Source organism: Zingiber officinale, chromosome 2A (assembly GCF_018446385.1).
Source record: "Zingiber officinale cultivar Zhangliang chromosome 2A, Zo_v1.1, whole genome shotgun sequence".
In the NCBI taxonomy this organism is placed as follows: domain Eukaryota; kingdom Viridiplantae; phylum Streptophyta; class Magnoliopsida; order Zingiberales; family Zingiberaceae; genus Zingiber; species Zingiber officinale.
The window spans coordinates 56,468,395-56,492,216 of record NC_055988.1 but is presented as its reverse complement, the minus strand read 5'-3'; the positions used below and the strand labels follow the sequence as shown (position 1 = coordinate 56,492,216).

General features: G+C 36.4%; 1 protein-coding gene and 1 non-coding gene across 2 annotated transcripts in view; both read left to right on the top strand.

Moving 5' to 3' along the window:
• LOC122041129 (gibberellin 2-beta-dioxygenase 8-like) overlaps positions 1-23,822 on the top strand; it is a 133,927-nt gene that overhangs the window by 90,739 nt on the left and 19,366 nt on the right. The window lies entirely within an intron of this gene.
• Positions 4,328-4,434, top strand: LOC122044756. The gene has a single exon (XR_006129765.1). It is a non-coding gene; the product is annotated as a small nucleolar RNA R71 (small nucleolar RNA).

The window sequence follows — 23,822 nt, the reverse complement described above, 5'->3', positions numbered from 1 at the left end:
CAAACATGTAAACCCTAAACTCATATCACATCATATTTCATAAGGAGCAACTTGAGCATGTTTAATTTGGGTTCTAAGTTCCCTAAGCTTCTAACCTTATCATGGCCGAACCCTAGCAAGCCTTATTCTAGTTACATGTAGCATGAAAATGTTGAACCTTAAGCCAATATTCTACACATTTCATGAGGAACATCATAAGCACATTTGGTTCAAGTTCTAAACTTCCTAAACCCATTAACTCAAGGTGGCCGAAACATATTAAACATGGAAACTAGGTTTCTAGTGGCATAAGAGCAAGGAAACCACAACTACATTTCATAGCATTTATCACAAGAAATATCGTGAGCATATCTAAGTTGGGTTCTAAATTTCCCTAGGCCTTTAAACCAATAGTGGCCGAAACATGTGAGCATGGAAACTAGGTTTCTAGTGGCATAAGAGCAAGGAAAACACAACTACATTTCATAGCATTTATCACAAGAAACATCATGAGCATATCTAAGTTGGGTTCTAAATTTCCTAGGCCTTTAAACCCATGGTGGCCGAAACATGTGAGCATGGAATTGTTTTTCATGTGGCTTAAAAGCATGGAAACCTTACACAATTTTTATGGCATCATTACAAGAAACAACATGAGTAAACTTAGTTTAAAAATCTAAGCATCCCAGCCCTAAAACTTAGTGTGGCCGAAAGTTACATGTAGCCAAATTTCTATGTAATAAGCAACCATAGGAACATCAAACTAGTTTCATAACATTTCATCAAGAAGGTCATGAGCATCTTAGACTTGGTTTAAACTTTTCCTAGGCCTCAAATCTCAACATGGATGAATCTTTACAAGCATGAAATAGGACTCAAAACCAACATGCAATCATGGCATAACATCTTAGCTTCATATCTTGTCTTAGGAAAAATCATAGCATGCTTAGTTTTAGGTTAAAAACTCTCCTAGGCCTTTTATTCTTCCATGGCCGAATATTCATGAGCATAAAATGGGGTTTCAATCAACATACAAGTAAGAGGAAAAGTTAACAACAACATTATCATAGGGTACATAACACAAGAACAAGGGAGCATGTTTAGTTTGAGTCTTTAGCTTACCTAGTCCTCTTGTTCATGCTTGGCCGAGAGTCCAAGGTTCATGGATCTAAGTTCTATTTAATCATTCTAGTATGAAAACATTAGATTAACCTCCTACATAAGATACATTTCATAAGAAAATAATAAGCATATCTAGTTTAAAATTTCTTAGCCTCTTCCTTTTGTCTTGGCCGAAAGTTCCATAAAGCAACCCTAGGTTATTTTTTTTTTAGCAATCTATCTTCATGGAAAAATATATGAGCTATTGTACCATAGGTGAGGGGAAGCTTACCTAGTGATCACTTGTAAATCCTTAAGGAAATGGTACCCTTGGTGAAGAGGAAGAAGAGAGCTACTCCTTTTGGTTTCTCTTGCTTGGAAGGGTACACCTTGAAGGCTCCTTCTTGTAATTTAGTTTTCTCTTAGGGAGAAAACCTAAACTTGGCTTGTGGTGATGAGGAAGAAGGACTCTAGTTTCGGCAATGGTGAGGAAGAAGAAAGAAAATGAAACCCTTTTCTTTCTTTCCTTTTTATGCTAAGTGGGTGGAAGAAACAAATATGAACTTTGCTTCCGTTTCTCCTTAATTCATGTATATACTTTTCTAATGAGAATATGTCCTCATTCATCTCCCTTAATTCTTCTCATCCTCACCCTCTTAATCACCACGAAAACAAGGAGAAGAAATGGAAAAGACAACTTGTCTTTTGCTTACTCCTTTTCCTTAACCAAGAGGTAAACAAGAGGAAGAAAGCTACTTGATTTTCTCTTGTTCCCTCACTTAATTATATCCTCACTTTTAACTACAATTCCCATCATTTTCCATTCATATGTTGTTCATTATCCTAGTGGTTATCATACATAATTTTATTTCTATTCTTTGTGAGAGGTTCAAGGTTCAAACCTTCACCTCTTCTTTTTATTTCTCTTATTTCTTTTTCTTTTGATTCTTCTTACTTTTATGCTCTAAAGCAAATAACACCCATATACTTATCTTATAATTCTGTGGGTGTTACAAGAAAATTGGTCAACGACTTTGAAATCTTAGAGAAGTCCTTTATAAATCATCGATAAAATCTAGCATGCCCAATGAAACTCTATACTCCTTTCACATTTATTGGGGGAGGTAACTTCTCTATAACTTCGACTTTTGCTTTGTCGACCTTAATGCTCCTCTCAAAAATCATGTGTCCCAAAATTATCCATTCTATGAACATAAAATGACATTTCTCCCAATTTAAGACAAAGTTAACATCTTCACATCTCTATAATACTTTAGAAAGATTTGCCAAATATGAATCAAAATTGATACCATATACAGAAAAATCATCCATAAAAACTTCTATTATGTCCTCAATGATGTTTGAGAAAATAGCCATCATATATTGTTAGAAACTAGTTGGAGCATTGCAAAGACTAAAGGACATCCTTCTATAAGTAAATGTCCCATATGGGCAAGTGAATGTAGTCTTCTCTTGGTCACTTGGGTGAATTAGAATTTGATATAATCCCAAATATCCATCTAGATAGTAGTAATGTGAATGTTTGGCCAATCATTCTAACATTTGATCAATAAAGGATAAAGAAAAATGATCTTTTCTAGTTTCCTTATTCAACTTTCTATAATCAATGCACATTTGCCACCTTGTAAATGTTCTAGCCAGAATCAACTCGTCATTTCTATTGTAACCACTATTATCCCACCTTTTTTTGGGACGACGTGAACTACACTTATCCATTCACTATATGAAATTAGATAGATCACTCCTGCATCCAACAACTTCAATACCTCTTTTCAAACCACTTCTTTCATATTTGGGTTCAACCATCTCTGATGTTCTACTTAAGATTTGAAATTATTTTCAAGCAAAATTCTATGCATTCAATAAGATGGATTTATGTCTTTTATGTCTTCAATGGTGTATCCTAGAACGTTCCTGTGTAGTCTGAGCTACTCCAATAACCTCTTAGTTTATGTCTTATTAAAATTAGCATTTATGGTCATGGGATAAGTGGATCCTGGTCCTAGAAATTAATATCTAAGGGTTGAAGGAAGTGATTTCAGCTCAATGTGAGGGATTTTCGCCTTTGTTTCTCCATTGTTCCTTGATTCAGAACTCTCAAGATTCTCTTCCACCATGAATAGATTTGGATTTCTATCCATGCCATGTAATAAGTTAAGGTCTCCTTATTCTCCATATAATTCCTCATTGATCTTTTCTTGAACAACTGTATATAATCCTCTACTCTACAACAAGTATCCACTTCAGAAGGTAGCCGAATAGCTCTAGATAAATCAAACTCAATTTTATCTCCACCTATCATTAATGAGAGTTGATGGTTCTTAACATCAATAATGGCCCTAGTTTTGGCTAGAAAGGGTCTCCCTAATACAAGGGGAATCTGCATGTCTTCTTCCATGTCCAATATCATAAAATCTGCCAGTATCATGTACCCTTCAATCTTTACTAGTACATCATCTATTATACCCAAGGGATAGTAAATTGAGTGATCCACCAATTATAAGCAAACATTTTAGGTTTCAATTCATTCAGTCCAATTATTCTAAACAATGCATGCGGCATGAGGCTCACACTATATCCCAAATCACAAATAACTCTATCGATATTGATGTCACCAATAGTGCATGGTATTAAAAACTCTCAGGATCTTTTAGTTTGGGAGGTAGGTTATCCTGTATTAGAGCGTTGTATTATTTAGATAGTGCCACATACTTTGTTCCTCAAACTTCCTTTCAAAGATAGCGTATCTTTCAAGAATTTTCCATAACTTGGCAATTACGAATTTCTTTTATGTGAGATTACCTTGGTATGAAATTCTTCCCCAAGTTTCAAAGCCTTGCTCTTCTTGTGATCTGACTTGCCTAACATATTCTCATGTATAGGGTGATATTGATTTGAGTAGTCTAACTAATGCTCCACCCCATTATCACTCTGATCCATAACCTCAACATTTTGCTTTATTCTCTTCAAATCTTCTTCTGGGGTTCCCTTATGCATGGCTAGCTACACATCATGCGGTAATCTCAATAGTTTGTGCACTGCCATGAGAGGGGCTTTCTCTTATCTCTTCCCCTCTTAAGCTTAGATTTAATGTCACTTCTTCAATAAGTGAATAGGCTTCCTCCATATTTTTCTTCATCAAAGAACCTCCTGCCGCCAAACTAATGAAATCCTAGCGGTTTTAGAAATCCGCATATAAAATAGATGAATTATGAATCACTCTTCAAAACCATGATGACGACATTGTACCAGTAACCCTTTTAGTCTTTTCCATGCTACAAACAATGATTCTCTTTCTGTTTGTTAGAAATTTATGATTTGGCCACTCAATTTTGTTGTCTTAGTTGGATGGAAATATTTATTAAGAAAATACTTCTCCATCTATCCCTAAATCTTGATACTTTCTAGTAGGAGCGAGTATAACCAATCACTAGCCTTGTTTGTTAAAGAGAAATTGAATCCTATTAATCTGATTGCATCTTCAGAAACCCCATGCCTCTTTATTGTGTTACAACATGTTAAAAAATGATTCAAATGCCACTATGGATCTTTTGTAAGTGTTCCTCCAAATTTCTATTGTTGAATGATAAGAATTAGTCCTGGATTTAGTTCAAAATCACTAACTTCAATCAAGGGCCTCACAATGCAAAATCTTAAGGCCTGAGATAGGGGTGTAGAAAAATATTTGTGAAGTGTAGTATCATTTATCACCCTCATAGCTTACACTTAATCACCAACATATTTCAAATTTAATTCAAATTTTCCTCAAAAGAAGAGAAATAGACTTAAAAACAAATGAAAAAAAATACAAAACTATAAAAAGAAATAGTCTAATCAAACCAATCTAAATTTTAGCTAATATCAATCAAAACCAGTCTTTGACAATGATGCCAAAAACTTTTATGTGCAAACTGTAAGTGCATGGTTGTGTTGTTAAGTAATAAAAGATCGAATCCATAGAGACTCATGGATGTAGAGTGTTGAAAATGAGAAATGGTGAAGAGAAGAGAGTAAAAGGGAGAGAATGCTAGGTTAAGAAGGAAGTAGAAAGGCAAAAGAAAAGCAACAGAAGGTAGTCAATGAAAGTAATTCTAGAATTTTAGTTTCACCACATTGTTAGTAAACACTTGACCTTTGTTTAAATTCCTATTCTCAATAGTGATTCATGTAGGTAGACAAACCTTTGTATCTAATATAATCTTTTGGAACTCCACAGACTTATCAATTCCAATTATCGCTTACTTTTAGAACGGTTAAAATTAGAGATCATTTCCTAAGGGGATCTTGTCACGAGATCTCACAACCCCTAAATGACCACTCTCTTATTATGTGTCGATGAATTATGATTAATCCATTAAACTCTATCTCAACCTAGGGTTCCTCATGGCATATCGATCTACTCTCATTGTTGACTGCCCACGTCTCGGTTGTCTACGGATCAAAGGATTAGGTTCTCCTCTCAGTTCATACCCGAATCCTTGTGAGATATGAATCTCATACTTTTGACATCGAGATTGCATTTACATAGTATATCTAGACCACTAATCAACACATTATAGAAATAGAATGATCAGACATGCATATATCATTCAAAATAGTGCTTACATCATAAAGGGCTAATCCTTAATCATAGAATCAAGAGTTTGCCCCATGAAGATGGGTTTACATCCACAAAACATGTTCAGATTGATTACAAATTGAAACAAGTTCAAAAATTCAAAGAAAGAAGAAAATAGCTTAGGCTTAATGTAATGAATCCTCCTCCAAGATGCTCAAGATCCTCCTTCCTCGCATAGATGGCATTGGATTAGTTCTAGATCACCTCTTGAAGCTTCCTTGGGGCCCTTGGATAGCACCAGGTTGAGATCCCTAGTTAAAGAGTCATGATAGGGTTATATAGGCCAAGGAGCGATTGCCCGACATGTTGGTTGCTACTCGGAAAATCTAATGGTTCCAATGTATAAAAATTTTGTACAAAGATCTGAACCTTTTCCTAGCTACCATATGTTCTTTTAAATTAAACTTGGATCGCCTGCGGAACTTAACACGTTTGATCCAAAGTTTAATTTATTTGTTCTTTTAGGTTTAGACTTGGATCTCCTACGGAACTTAACACTTTCGATCCAAATCACCTAGGTTATTAATTCTATTAAATATTAATTTCCAAAATTAGCTTACAGTACTGACGTGGCGAGGCACATGGCCTTCTTTGATATGGGAGCAACCACCATCGACTAGACAAAGCCTTTTAAGGAAAGCTAATATTTAATTTCCTTAAATAACTTTAGGTCAACCAAAAAAAATAATCAAATCACAAGGAAAAAGAAAAATAAAAGAACACAACATCGAAAATAAATTTGAAATACTAGAATCGCATGCCTCTTGTATTTGGTATTTTTACAAAGAAATAAAACTAGCATGATGCGGAAAAACATTACTAGTTATACCTTTCTTTTGAAGACAAAGACCTCTTGATCTTCTACCGTATTCCTCTTCTAACCTCGGACGTTGTGTGGGCAACGATCTTCCGAGATGATAACCACCTTTCCACCTTCCTTCTTTCTTCTAGATTTCGGCCACAATAAATTTCTTCAAGGATGAAGAATTTCAGCCACCACCAATGCTCCAAGGGATGCTAGAGACGAGGCTTGCTTTCTCTTCTTCTTCTCCTTCCTTGATCTGGCCACAAACAAGAGCTCCACCAAGAAGATAGGTTTCGGCCAACAAGAGGAGAGGAGAGAAATAGGGCCGGCCACCAAATCCATGGAAGAGAGGGAGGAAAAGAATAGAGGTTGTTCACCCATGAAGGCTCCTCTACCTCCTCTTTTATAATCTTTGGTCTTGGCAAATAAGAAAATTTTAATAAAAACTTCCTTAATTCTTTTGCCATGAAAAGGAAAAATTTATTTAATTAAAAATAATTTTTCTTCTCATTACTATAATGGCCGGCCACACCAAATCTTCAAGCAAATAAAAATTTTAAACACAAATTAAAACTTCCTTATTTGCTTCCGGAAATTTTATAAAAAAATTTCTCCAATAATTTTTATCCCTTCATGATTGGTTAAAAATAAATTTTATAAATTAAATCTTTCTTTAAACATGTGGATAATTTCCGGAAAGTTATCTCTAAAAATTAAAATCTCCTTTCAATCTACAAATAAGGAAAGATATCAAATCTTTTCTTAATCTTTTGTAGAAACTAATAAAAGAGAATTATTAATTTTTTAAACTTTCTTTTAAATCATGAACATGGTTAAAAGGAAAGTTTTCACGAAAATTAAAATCAACCTTTTAATCTACAAATAAGGAAAGAGATTTAACTCTTCTCTTAATCTTTTGTAGAATCTTATAAAAGGAAAGATTTAAATTTTTAAACTCTCTTTTAAATCATGTTATCCACATAAGAAAAATTTTAAAAAATAAAAATCCTTTTATTTTAATTTGGGCCGGCCACACTAAGCTTGAACCCAAGCTAGGGCCGACCACCTTGAAGCACCCATGAACCAAACTTTGGCCGGCCCTAGCTTGGTCTCCAAGCTAGCTTGGCCGGCCCCTATGAGATGGGTAAGAAGGTGGGTATAGGTGGGTATAGTACTCTATAATTAAGAGGCTACGATAGGGACCGAGAGGAGGAATTGGTTTTGGTCTCCCGATAAAATTAAGCATCCCGTGTTCGCCCCGAACACACAACTTAATTTTATCAATAATAATTCATTCCACTAGAGAACTATTATTGAACTACCGCACCAATCCCAAATTACATTTTGGGCTCCTTCTTATTATGAGTGTGTTAGTCTCCCTGTGTATAAGATAACAAATGTCCACTAATTAAATAAGTTACTGACAACTCACTTAATTAATATCTAGCTCCAAGAGTAGTACCACTCAACTTCATCGTCATGTCGGACTAAGTCCACCTGCAGGGTTTAACATGACAATCCTTATGAGCTCCTCTTGGGGACATTCTCAACCTAGATCACTAGGACACAGTTTCCTTCTATAATCAACAACACACACTATAAGTGATATCATTTCCCAACTTATCGAGCTTATTGATTTATCGAACTAAATCTCACCCATTGATAAATTAAAGAAATAAATATCAAATATATGTGCTTGTTATTATATTTGGATTAAGAGCACACACTTCCATAATAACTGAGTTCTTTGTTCCTTCATAAAGTCAGTATAAAAGGAACGACCTCAAATGGTCCTACTGAATACACTCTAAGTGTACTAGTGTAATTATATAGTTAAGATAAACTAACACCTAATTACACTACGACCTTCCAATGGTTTGTTCCTTTCCATCTTGGTCGTGAGCTACTGTTTATAATTTATAAGGAACTGATAACATGATCTTCTGTGTGTGACACCACACACCATGTTATCTACAATATAAATTAATTGAGCAACTACATTTATCATAACTGTAGACATTTGACCAATGTGATTCTTATTTCTATATAAATGTTTATACCAAAAGCTAGGCTTTTAGTATACATCCTAACACGACATGGGTTGTGTTGGGAGGCACGAGCGCCTGTGGCCAGTTAAGTTGCTTGAGCACGATCTGTGCCAACTAGCACAGGCCCTTTGGTTGAGTATGCCTATCAGAACATGGCCCATGTTAGATGACACAGGCACCCATGGCAAGATTGCTGAATGAAACATGGCACATGTCTGCTGTCATGGGCACTTGTGCCCATGTGAGGAGTTTTCGAACTTAGTCTTTAATTTCTATTTTCACTCCTTTTCATATCCTATCATAAAAAATACACAAGAGCAATATCCTGAAATAGAAATGTATTAAAGTGAAGTATAAAGATATTATATCATGAAACATATGCATGCAAATAGGTCAAAAGTTGTCTAAAAATGTATCAAAAACTCTATATAAAATACGCACATGACTCAACAACCATCCAAATAGCTCATTCTTTCATGCTTGGCAGTTTAAGATTATCCTCTCAGGCTACTAAATATAAAAGTTGAATTTGAATTTTATTTTCAATTCAACAATTTCCCCTTTATCACTAGAAATAAACTTTCTTTTGAGATGACCATAGAAAGTGTTGAGGTGCAACATACTCATTACATAGAGGTCACCTCTATCCTAATTAGAAATATTTCAATCAATCATGGAAAAAAGTGAGAGAAGTTCATTGGGTTAAACTTTAAAAGGTAACAGCAGAAGATGTTCTTTTACTTGACCAGACTGACACACATAAAGGAATAAGCTCACAAGCATGTTGAGGATATTACTAATATCCAGACCATATGCGGTACATTCGAATTTCATACTTATAATAAAATTATATCCTCAATAGCCTTATCGACTCACTATATGCTATGTATAGTATGAAGAGAATGACCAAGGAGTTGTGAGAATCCCTAAATAGGAAGTTCAAGATGCAGGATGAGGGGGACAAGCAATTCATTATGAGTCAATTCTTGGACTTCAAAATAGTTGACTTCAAGATAATGATTAGCCGAGTCTAGGAGCTCCAGGTAATTCTACATGAAATTCACTCAAAAAACATGGTGCTGAGTGAAACCTTCTAGATGAAAGGAATCATTAAGAAGCTCTCAGTTGGAAGAACTTCAAGAACTACTTGAAGCATAAGTGAAAGAAGATGAAATGGAAGAACTCATTGTTAGACATCGCATTGGAAAAGACAATAAGAGTTTAGAGAGAAACATATTCTCTCTTACTTTTGTAAAAAGACAACGTGGCCGATCATGATCAAAACTCAAAATGGAAGAATCCCAAGTCTTCCAAGATGGCATCCAGAGAAGGTGTAAGCAAGAAGAAGTTCTGTAGGAAGTGCTTCAACTATAACTAATTCTATCACAAATTTTCAGAGTGTAGAAGCCGAAAAAGAAGTAGGAGGGCAACTTGAATGAGGGACTAGAAATTGATGACCTTTACACCGTGGTCTTCGAATTGAACTTGGTGGGTTTAAATCCGTGACAATGGTGGATCCATACCGATGACACCAAATAAATATGCTGAATAAGTAGTTGCTCCACAACTTTGAAGAAATCAAAGATGGGGACAAGCTATTTATGGGGAACTCAGCAACCTCAGATACAATGGGCCAAGAAAAAGTCATGTTGAAGATGATCTCGAGCAAGTAGCTCACTCTGAATAATTTGTTGTATGTTCTAGAGATTCAGAAGAATCTAGTATCTGGATCACTATTAAGCAAGCATGACTTCAGTATTATTTTTTAGTTGGAAAGAGTTGTTTTGTCCAAAAATTATAGGATCAAACTTGAGGCTAGAGGGGGAGGGTGAATACGTTATGAATTTTATGAGCTAATATTTTTAGAAATAACTATTAAAAAATTAGCACAAAAAATAATTAAAATATTAACCTAACACCGATTTAATTAGAAGCACCAAAGCAATGTAAATATGCAAAACTTGTTCAATAGTTTACCAATTAATGTAGAGATAGACACACGTAACAATAATAAAATATGGTTCTTATTTCTTAATTTCTACTTTCCAAGCACAAATAAAATAGATATGGTAACACAAGAAAAATGAATGATTCAACTTGGTCTGCCGATCAGAATTGAAGCACGAGATTGCAGCATGTCGCGGTATAGAAAGCATGAGAGAACAAGTACAGTAGCACAATATGGAAAGGGATGATCTAAAAGCTCTACCTCAAGGCCCTTTATATAGCCTTTGCCTATTACTGACGTGGCATTCTCTAGTAGACTTGAGGCTCCTCGGCACCTAGTGGCTGTTGACATGGCTGCAACGTCTATACAATAAATAACACCACCCATGTTTTCCGTTGACCTAAGGCCCTCTAATTGCCTAAAGAAGGGTCAATCATAATCTTGATCCAACTCGCCCGGATCACTGGATAACATCTTCTATCAGTTGCCTAGAAGCAGCTTCGGTCGCTCGTATGCTTCAGTAGCTCCGGCTTAGCAACAGTTGCCTAGAATCTCCGACTTTGCTCATCGAGAGTTATCACTAGCCAATCGTCCGAAATCCCTTTGGTCACCTAGAATCGTTGAACTTCGCTTCCCTACAATGGTTACATATAATAAGTATGATATAATATTTTAAGTTACTCACATTTATCTTGGGCCTATATATTCAGTTCCTAGCTAACACACCTAGATTCCTAGCTTATTCCACTTGGACTTATTTACCAAGCCTTTATCTCCCCGCTAACTCCACTTGGACTTTTCTGCCAAGCTTTCAACTCCTAGCTAACTTCATTTGGACTTTGATCCACCTAGTTCCCAACTAGGACTTTCTTACTTGGTTCTCAATCAAGACTTAGCTACTACCTAATTCCCAATCAAGACTTCAGTTACCTAAATCCACCATGATTTAGTCATTGCCTGGTTCCTAACTAAGACTTACTTGTCTAGCTTTACTAGGACTTATTGCCTAGTTTTCAACTAGGACTTCATCACTACCAAGTAACCTGCTTCTATACACTTGACACTAACTTATTAGATCTCAACAAACTTAGTTTTAACCTTAGTCATACATTAAAACTTTGGGTTCAATATTGTGCTCCTAGCTCCATAAAAATAAGTAATTTTAAGGAAGAGTTATGTAACTGATAGACTATTCAATCTCAATGGATGACTATTAAGCCTAAAGTTAATAAAATTGAAAACTCTTCTGTTCATATGCTTAAGTCTTTGTGTTTGTGGTATGATAGACTAAGATATATTAACTACAATGTGTTGCATAGATTGGTTAACATACAAAGTATACCCAAATTCCATCTTGACCCAAAACATAAGTGTGAGATTTGTGTTGAAGTAAAAACGAAGAGGTCATCATTTTAATATGTTGAAAGAAGAAACAAACCACTCGACCTAATTCACACCGATGTGTGTGACCTAAAAGGTATGCCGACATTTGGTGAGAATAAGTACTTTATCACTTTTCTAAATGATAACACAAAATACTATGATGTGTATATTCTCAAAAATAATGATGAAGTTATAGAGAAATTTGTTCTTTATAAGAATGAGATTAAAAACTAACTTAATAAAAAGATTAAGGTGGTTTAAAGTAACCGAAGTGATGAATATGTATCAACGTTAGCTGAGTTATGTGCTTTATAGGATTAGACATGAAGTAATAGCTCTTTATACTCTTCAACAAAATGAAATTGTTAAGTGAAAGAATTGCACTCTAAAAGAGATGATCAATGCTCTTCTATTGAGCTTTGGACTACCATAGTACATGTGGAGAAATATGTGTTAACAACTAATTATCTTTTAAATAAGATACTCCAAAAGAAAATAGATAAGAGCTCTTATGAATTATGGAATGAAAGACAATCATCCAACAAATATTTATAAATGTGGGGTGTCGTGCCTATGTTTTGATGTATAATCTAAAAAGGATTAAGATAGAACTAAAAATTATTGATTGTATATTTATTGACTATACGCATAATAGCAATGTGTATTGTTTTTTTTTTTTGTGTATGAGTCACAAATACCAGATATACTCAAGAATTTTGATAATATAATCAAGAAATTCTAAATTTTTTGAGCATGTGTTTCCATATATGACTTGAGATAAAACAAGTTCTTCAAAATGGGCATATTAAATACAAGAAGAGGAAGAAGATGATGAACCATTGAGGTTGAGCTCGGACAAAGTAGAAGAGCTTGGGTAAAAAAATCTTACGCAACATATTGTATCACTTTTATGTTGGAAAGTGAGTCCTAAAGTTACTCAGAAGTAGTAAGCCTTTCTAACTCAATAGAAACAAGTAATTGCATTTGAGATAGACTGTCTTACAAAATTACACTTGAGAATTTTTGGATCTTCCTTTAAGAAGTAAATTACTAGATTGCAAGTGGATCTCCAAGAAGAAAATGAAATCAGATGGCACAATTTATAAGTACAAGGTCAGATTAGTAATTAAAAATTACCGATAATGACAATACCTTAATTACTTTGATACATATTTTCTAGTATCAAGAATAACTTTCATTAAAGTATTGTTACGTATCGCCATTCTATGAAATCTAAAAAATACATCAGATGGATATAAAGATAAACTTTGTAAATAAGAATTTAGAAAAGGAAATCTACATGAAACAACTTGAACATTTTTCTATGCCAGGATAAAAAAAATAAGGTTTATAGATTGGTGAAGTTGTTATATGGCTAGAAACAAGCCCCAAAGTAATGACATAAATAATTTGATAATGTCATGAAGAAATATAAATTTAAAATTAATGAATGTAATAAATGTGTCTACATGAAACTCATAGAGAATGACTACGTCATCTTGTGTCTATATATAGATGATATACTTATCATTATAAATAATGATAAGATAAATCAAATACACTAAAAATATGTTGAACTAAAAAATTGATATAAAAGACATCAGCCTAGTTGATATAATTATAAAAATAAAAATTCTTAGAAAAGCAAAAAAATTATTCTTAATTAATTTTATTATGTGAAAAAGATTTTTGAGAAATTCATCAAGGGTGATACTACGTTGACACGACTAGACTTAGTCTAAGTAGTAAATAAAATGATTAAAAGTACTTTTAGATATAGTGCTTTTCGATAGATACAAGTTAACATCTATTGAAAAATCGAAAAAAAAATATCTCTTAAATAGAACACTTTTAAATAATTAAAAATCTAATATATTTGATTAGTTGTAGACTACTAGACTTAGTCTACGTAGTAAATAAACTAAATAGATACATAAGTAATCTTAGTATTGAATATTAGAAAGAGATAATAAGAATATTGAGGTGCTTAACTGTCAATCAGTATTCTTCCTTTACCATCTATTTAGAGAAAGAAACACTTCCTTCACTCTAGAGGAGGTGATGGAAATAGGGGGGGAGAGAGCTCCCATTGATGAACTCTGGCCGATAGCGACTAGAGGAAGAAGATTCTCCGGTGGGAGAGGGGATTCTCCCTCCCTCGTCGGGGGAGACTCGTTGGACACTCCTTGTCGGCAACGATGGAGGAGCTGAAGAGGTTGTGGGAGCACAACCTTGCCGAGCAAGGAGAGAGGCAGACTCTGGTGAAGTTTCCCAACTTCACAATGAAGTCTGGGCTGCCTTGGTTGAGCAAAGACTCTGACCAACTCTATTATGTTACTGCTGAAGATGTTGTTGCTATGGGTGCGGAATGGTTTGAATGAAAAGCTCTTCCCCAAAATGGAATCACAGATCTGGTGATGGTGAGGTCTATGCTGCGACTGGCATGACCATAACTGTTTCATGGGAGAGGATCTCCTTCTGTTAGCAAGGATGTTGAGCATAGGTGATGAAGAGCACTCTCCAGTTGGGATCATTGTGGTGCTGGGGCCTGCAACAATTGGAATGAGTGACAATAAGGGGTCTGCTGTGGTGCTCATTGGCGAGAGAGGAGGCAAATTTTGTGATGATGCTGTTGCGGTGTTCAAGCAGTGAATGAAGAACTCTGGTTTTGTGACTACACTTATGGGTTCGCCGGAGCTGGGACTAGCGGAACCAGCATTAGATGAGGGTCGACCTAGGTGGCTATGGTGGGCTATGCTAGCTGATGAGGAGCCTGGATGGATTGTAGAGAACGATGGCCATGAGCCATGAATTCAAAATTTAAAATTCAAATTTCCCCCCTCTCCTCAAACAACAAAACCGGTTGCTATGGATTCAAGAGGTAGGGTTTCGGGTCATTATCTGAAACCTGACAACCTATTTAGAGCAAGAAAAGGGGTCTTCAGACCATGCGAGCCCTAAATTCTCTTGGTCGCCAGCCATTGATGTTGGAGGGGAAAGGGTGCTGCACAGGGAAGCTCTGTTTCAGGCAAGGATCTAGTCACTGCTAGTGTATGTATGGGATTCAGGCGTCTATAGATCTGAGCAAGGAGATGGATGCAGAAGGATGGGAGGCTAGCTCTCTCTTCCTCGTCGATGATGCTGTTAATGAAGAGAGACTCTCCAGAGGACTGAATACTAGAGCCAGTGCTGCTGGTACTAGGGATAGGCACTCTCGACCCATCCCTCATGGGCTAGATGTCTATACTAATGCTGGAGTGCCATACGTAGTTCATGAATAGCTCTTCTTTAACAGGGATCATTGTGGTGCTGGTGGACCGACAACGATTGGAATGAGAGGCATTTATTCTGAGAGGCTCAGGGGTTCTTCTGCTTGAGAGGAGGCATGGAATGTGTTGCTACTGTTACCATGCTCGGTCCAACCTATGCAAACTATAGATCCCAACAACTAGATTCAATGGGACATCTTAACTATACTAACTAAGTGGGGGAACTACTAATGAAAGGATTAAGGTTAAGCATACAACTTTTAATGATTCAGTGGAGTAATATTGAATACCCTTAAGAGATAACAAATTTGAAAAAGAAGTGAAGTCTCTACAAAGAGAATTGGAAGCATAATTCTTAGAACTTCTTATAGAACTAGGTGTGTTCATGACCAATAACGAACACACTAATAAGAATTGAGTTGCATCATGGAGAGTCCTGAGTGAAATATGTCAATGCTTATAAAAGATTGTAGAATAGTTCAAGGACATCGTGCATGTTGTCAGCCAATAAACAATCAAATTTTAACCAGGGAAAGTTTAAAGGGTAAAACCTATATACCCTATAATAGACTTAACTATTGAATGCTATTATATACCTTATTTCCATTCATGAGGAGGATTGTTGGATTTTGTGAATGAAAAAGAGGTGGAGAAGAAAGAGACTCCATTGCGAATAGTTTTATATGGAGAGTTTCAAGGCATATTAGTGTGTTTTATATCGATTCACAAACATTAATGTTGTGAACAAATACATGAGGAGAGACTCTCTCATGCATGTGTTGGGATCTAGCGGGCCAAAGACGTGGAAATATAGTGGAAAAATTACTAGATCCTCTTATCCAGTAGATCCATGCGAAGAGAAGAAACATTTTCTATTCATAATCTATACTAAGCTACATGATAGGATTATACCTTTGTTGCGTGCCCTCCGCAATCCCGACAACAACCTTTCTTTAGATGTAAATCTCAACGCGTTCAAGCGTCTGCGCCTCTACGGTATCCACACGAACAAGCCTTGTATTTGCTTGTCTCACAAACAAAACAAGATGGAGAAGAAATCACAAGGTTGTGCTAGCAACCATAATGGTGATTTCGGCCAAGAGGAGGAAGAAGGAAGAAGAAGAATGCCAAGGGTCTCTTCACATTCACATCTAATGAAAATCACTTCCAAAATGATTTATATAACCATCTCATGGCATACCAAGAGTCTCTACCCTTTCATCTTCTAATCTAATGGCTCAAAACCAACCATTTAATCCAATGGTTAAATTTTGACCATTCAACTTCCTTTGTGAACTCAAGTTCACCCAATGAGTCTAACCCATTGATTCCCATGCAATTCAACTCAATCCAACAATTGGATCCCTTTGAGTCTAACTCAATGAGTCAAATTTGGATTACACTTAATCTAATGATTCATCACATGTACCCATCTCCATATCAACTTGTTCTTTGTGTGTGACCCTATATGCTCTCATAACGTTGACAATGTACCCAAATCAACATTTGCGATACATAAACAATGAGTGGCATCTAGCAAGGCATCATTGCTACCCAAGTGACGAGAAAGTCGAGATCCGACCTAACCTATCCATGGCTATCATCATGTATGACTTGGTCCCTCTATCCTTGATATCTAGATTGATCAATGAGGCATAGACCGTGTTATCCTCTTATCAATCTTTGTGTTTCTTGATCTCCAAGTAGACACACTTATCAAATAAGCTCAATATCTCATATTGACTCATTTACGCATGGTCATGCTTTCTTGTGTCCTACTAATCAAGGGGCCCAAAGATATCGCTTCCGTCATATGAAAGGGATAGATTCCATCTACATCACTCACATCCCTCTGCATAATTCATTGCATACCCAGTGACTGACTTTATAGTTCACCCTGTTACAGGTGACGTTTGACAATACCAAAGTATATAACTCTTTATGTAGGGAACCGTAGTGACTTCAAGACTAAGGATTATTCATACCAATAGTCATATGAGAATATTTATGACACTCATACGACGATCCATGAAACATTCTCACGGCGGGTCATTCAGCATATATTCTCTAATATATACCCATGTGTTAACCTGATATCTCATATCCATGACTTGTGAGATCAAATCATCTGTTGACCTACATGCTAGTCTTAATGCATTAATATTATCCTTATATATTAATGCTCGACTAGGAATAGTTAAGAGTAGTGTTCTCTATAATATCTCACTATCAATTCAACTAATTGATATACTGTAGATAAGAACGTACTACCCAATGACATTATTATACTTATTCAATTGGCACTGAACTAAAATAAATATAATAACAAAAACCTTTGCCTTTTATTAATAGTGATATATGATACAAAATGTGCCCTTTACAATCATCTCATAATTGGTACTTGGGCTAATACTAACAATCTCACACTAGCACTAGTGCCAATCACTGAGGTATCGAATACCCATTGACCTAGTGTGACTATCATGCTTTCCCTGTGCCAAAGTCTTGGTCAAAGGATCCGCAATGTTAGCATCGGTCGGGACTCTGCATGTCGTCATATCTCATATATCGATGATCCCTCAAATCGTTGTAGTATACAATACCTAAGACCACCATTTAAGTACAATACATGCCCTAACTACGATCTAGAATCGTCCTTATCAATTTGGAAGCTTGCACCACTGTAACCCTTTATAACAATAGCTGTAACCCTTACAGCAAGCTCTTCATCACCTCCAAATATCAAGAAATAACCTTGAGTCCTTCTCAAGTACTTAAGAATATTCTTGACTGCTGTCCAGTGACCTTCACCTGGATCTAACTTGTATCTGCTCGTCATGCTTAACGCATACGAGACATCTGGGCGAGTACAAAGCATGACATACATAATAGACCCTATAGCAGATGCATAAGGAATCTGATCCATGCGAAGGACATTGAGTCTTCGAAAGACTCACACCATGTGACATAGGTAGGAATGCCTTCTTGGAATTCTCCATAGCAAAACGTTTAAGCACCTTGTCAATGTACGTACTCTGGCTTAGGCTAAGCAATCTTTTAGATCTATCTCTATAGATCTTAAGACCTAAAATATAGGCTACTTCACCCAAGTCTTTCATTGAAAAACAATTCCCAAGCCAAGTCTTCACTGACTGAAGAGTAGGGATATCATTTCCAATGAGTAGTATGTCATCTACATACAATATGAGAAAGATGACTGTGCTTCCACTAACCTTCTTGTGGACACAAGGTTCATCTTCATTCTTAATGATACCAAACATTTTGATTGCATCATCGAATCGAAGATTCCAGCTTCTAGAAGCTTACTTCAATCCATAAATGGATCTTTGCAACTTACAAACCTTTCCAGCATGCTCTGGATCTACAAAACCCTTCGGTTGTGTTATGTACACATCCTCGAGTAGATTTCTGTTAAGAAATGCGGTTTTGACATCTATTTGTCATATCTCATAATTATAGTAAGCAGCAATAGCAAGTATGATCCGAATAGACTTAAGCATCGCAACAGGTGAAAAGGTTTCATCATAGTCTATACCGTGAATCTACTTGAATCCTTTAGCCACCAATCTACCTTTATAGGTATGCATATTTCCATCCATGTTAGTCTTCACCTTGAAGACCCACTTACACCCAGTGGGGTTGATCCCTTCAGGTGGATCAACCAAAGTCCATACTTGGTTAGTGTACATGGATTCCATCTCGGATCTCATAACCTCTAGCCATTTCTCAGAATCTGGGCCCTGTACAGCTTCCTGATAAGATGTAGGCTCACCAAGACCAATAAGCTCTACATCACCATGGTCAGATAAGAGAAAAGAATATCTCTCAGGTTGACGACGAATCCTATCAGATATGTGTAGAGCATGTGCTACTTGAACAGGTTGGTGTTCCACAACTTCTTGTGGTATAATAAGATCCCGATCCATAACATCTTGTGATACCTGTTTAATTTCCATCAAGGTATCAGTGCTAGTATCTTGAACTTCTTCAAGATCGACTTCACTCCCACTAGTTTTTCTAGAAATCAATTCCATTTCTAGAAATACACCAGTCCTGGCAACAGACACCTTGCCATGTGCGGGATTATAGAAGTAATATCCCTTTGTTTCCTTGGGATATCCAACAAAGTAGCACTTATTTGATCTGAGACCTAATTTATCTGAGACTTGTCGTCGAACATAAGTCTCACAACCCCAAATCTTCATAAAAGACATATTGGGGCTCTTCCCTGTCCATGTCATATATGGTGCCTTTATGACGGCCTTGGATGGAACTCGGTTAAGTGTGAAAGCGTTTGTCTCTAGAGCATGTCCCCAGAAGGAAGTAGGAAGATCTGTATGACTCATCATCGATCGTACCATATCTAATAAAGTGTGGTTCCTTCTTTCTGATACACCATTCCATTGTGGTGTTCCAGGTGGAGTGAGTTGAGATATGATCCCACACTCAACGAGATGGTCATGAAACTCTTGGCTAAGGTATTCCCCACCTCGATCCTATCGAAGCATCTTAATACTCTTACCAAGTTGGTTTTGTACTTCATTCTTGAATTCTTTGAACTTTTCAAAGGATTCTAACTTGTGCCACATCAGATATACATAGTCATATCTACTGAAATCATCAGTGAAGCTAATGAAGTAATTATAGCGTCCTCTAGCTGCTATTCTGAAAGGGCCACATACATCAGTATGTATGGGTTCTAACAGATCATTAGCCCTTTCGCCATGTCCACTAAATGGAGTCTTTGTCATCTTGCCTCGAAGACAAGATTCACATAACTCATATGATTCAAAATCAAATGAGTCCAACAGTCCATCCTTATGGAGTTAGGATATGCAACTCTCATTTATGTGACCTAAGCGACAATGCCAAAGATATGTTTGGTTCAAATCATTAGACTTGAACCATTTGATATTTATGTTATAGATTGGGTTTTCAAAGTCTACAACATAGAGTCCATTTATCAGAGATGCACTACAATAAAACATACCATTTAAATAAATAGAACAACATTTGTCCTTTATTATAAATGAGAACTCCTTCTTGTATAAACAAGAAACAGAGATTATGTTTTTGGTTAAAGCAAGCACATAACAACACTCTTCCAGTTCTAAAACAAGTCCAATGGGAAAAGATAAGGAATAGGTTCCTACAGCGACAACAGCAACTCTTGCACCATTGCCTACTCGTAGGTCCACTTCACCCTTTGTCAATAATCTACTATTTCTCAGCGCCTACATATTAGTACAAATGTGAGATGCACATCCGATATCTAATACCCATGAAGAAGAAATAGATAGATAAACTTCTATAACATATATACCTGAGGCAAAAGTCTACTTCTCTTCCTTTTTCAATTCCTCTAGGTACACCCTGCAGTTCCTCTTCCAGTGGCTGATCTCACCACATTGGAAGCAGGTTCCTTCCTTAGCAACCCCACCTTTGGGTTTCAGTGCATGAGCCTTGCCCTTACCTTTAGCTTGGGTCTTACCCTTACCTTTAGGCTTCCACTTGCCTTTGCCTTTAAACACCATCAAAATGGAACCAGGCTTTGCCTTCTTAAGGTTTAGTTCAACAGTTCTCAACATGCTCAACATTTCAGGCAGTGGTTTCTCAATTTCATTCATATTATAGTTCATGATGAATTGACTATAACTATCGGGCAACGACTGTAAGATAAGATCAGTGGTCAATTCATGGCCTAGTGGAAATCCCAACCTTTGTAGATTCTCCACATACCCAATCATTTTGACCACATATGGCCCAACATGACTTCCTTCTTGCATTCTGCTTTGAAACAGTGCTTTTGAGATCTCAAATCTTTCATGCTTGCTTGTCCTTGATACAGTTGTCTAAGATGTTCAACCATATCATAAGAATCCATGTTCTCATGTTGCTTCTAAAGCTCATGGTTCATGGTGGCGAGCATTAGGCATGACACATCTAATGCATCATCTTGATGCTTCTTGTAAGCATCCCTATCAGCTCTAGTGGCAGTAGCAAGGGGTGCTTCAGGAATAGGCTGCTCTAGGACGTACATTTTCCGTTCTTGCTTAAGAATTATCCTCAAGTTTCTATACCAGTCTAGGAAATTAGCTCCATTGATCTTGTCCTTATCAAGGACAGATCGCAGAGAAAGGGTATTCGATGTACTTGACAACATGGTAATCTATAACAAAATAATGCAGAACTTAGTATCATATATCAATCATTTAATTAAGCCTTTAATTAAATGATTCTCCCACTGAATTCTAAAGCTTGATAGAAGCAAGTCACTACTAGCTCTAAACCCAAAAGCAAAGACATTCAAGTGAGACAAGATCCATATTATACCTCATCTTGAGTTAGCTTTGGCTAATCGTCCAAGACTTGTATAAATTAGGTAGGCAACGTGTACCAATTGGACAAGATCCACATTATACCTTATCTTGAGTTAGCTTTGGCTAATCACTCAAGACTTAGTACAACTTAGGTAGACAACGTTTACCAATTACATCCTATGTAACTCTTGTATCCTTAGGTGAACAACACTGTTTGTTCATTTTCCCATCTTATGAAATCCATATTATAATTCATCTTGAGTTAGCTTTGGCTAATCACCCAAGACTAGTATAATATGATTTACATCTTATGGGATATGCCTTTAAGTTCTCAATCCAATGTAGGTAACTTAATTAAGTCATACCCAAAGGTCAATAGTCGGACATCACAATTGTCCAGTCGCACTCTACCAAGATAAAATGAGCCACTTTGCTTTGACAAGCTTAACTACAGATGATCGAGGTAGTAGTGAGTACCAAACTTTGGTAGGCATATGTAAATGACCTAATTACGATAGCTACACATGCATCACATACATCATGGCATATCATGGCATATATCAACATATACACAAGTTTAAACGTGACATGGTTATGGTCCCTATAAACTACGATCCTCTCAAGCCAATGAGAAGAGCGATAAGTCAACCTAGGTCTAAGCCGCTTCTCCAAGCGCTTCCTTGGTTGTCGTGTATTGTTGTCCTTCCTTCCTTTTCACTCGTCTTCCAGAAGACTAACTCTTTCTAATTTTGTACATTACAAAATCTAAAGAAACTTGAATTACATTTGAGTGTAATCTAATTATAACAAGAATAAAAGGGATGAAGGCACGACACGCAGACCATATTATGAATTACAACATTACACACATCCAATCACATTGGGGTTAAAGAGTCATAACCATGCACCATGTCATATCTATTTACAATATTCTTATGAAATAAATTTACTAAGATTTCAACAAATAAATTATGAGCCGCAATGCTACTCGTTTATGAGTTGCTGCCTTACCCGAGACCCTACTACCCATAATACCAACTATGTTTCGTTCTAAACAAAACATCTCTAGCCGAGACCTTGTTGGTCACACACCAAATACGTTTTATTCCCAACAAAACATCCATTTGGGTCAAGACTCAAGATTTGGCCGAGACACAAAATCTGGCCCAGAGTCTTGTGTGGCTGAAACTCATAAGATTTTGCAAATCACAGCAAACCCTATCATGCAATTTTTATATCATATATAAAAATTCTAATACTTAGCATAGCCCTTCGCAAGTGGCTCTGATACCACTGTTGGGATCTAGCGCGCCAAAGACACGGAAACACAGTGGAAAAATTAATAGATCCTCTTATTCAGCAGATCCATGCAAAGAGAAGAAACATTTTCTATTCATAATCTATACTAAGCTACATGATAGAATTATACCTTTGTTGCGTGCCCTTCGCAATCCTGATAACAACCTTTTTTTAGTTGCAGATCTCAGCGTGTTCAAGCATCCGTGCCTCTACGGTATCCACACGAACAAAACAAGATGGAGAAGAAATCACAAGGTTGTGCTAGCAACCTCAATGGTGATTTCGGCCAAGAGGAGGAAGAAGGAAGAAGAAGAATGCCAAGGGTCTCTTCACATTCACATTTAATGAAAATCACTTCCAAAATGATTTATATAACCATCCCATGGCATACCAAAAGTCTCCACCCTTTCATCTTCTAATCCAATGGCTCAAAATCAACCATTCAATCCAATGGTTGAATTTTGGCCATTCAACTTCCTTTGTGAACTCAAGTTCACCCAATGAGTCTAACCCATTGATTCCTATGCAATTGAACTCAATCCTACAATTGGATCCCTTTGAGTCTAACTCAATGAGTCAAATTTGGATTACACTTAATCCAATTATTCATCACATGATCCCATCTCCATATCAACTTATTCTTTGTGTGTGACCCTATAGGTTCTCGTAACGTTGGCAATGTACCCAAATCAACATTTACGATACATAAACAATGAGTGGAATCTAGCAAGGCATCATTACTACCCAAGTGACGAGAAAGTCGAGATCCGACCTAACCTGTCCGTGGCTATCATCATGTATGACTTGCTCCCTCTATCCTTGATATCTAGATTGATCAATGAGGCATAGACCATGTCATCCTCTTATCAATCTTTGTATTTCTTGATCTCCAAGTAGACACACTTATCAAATAAGCTTAATATCTCATATTGACTCATTTACGTATGGTCATGCTTTCTTGTGTCCTACTAATCAAGGGGCCTACAAATATCGCTTCCGTCATATGAAAG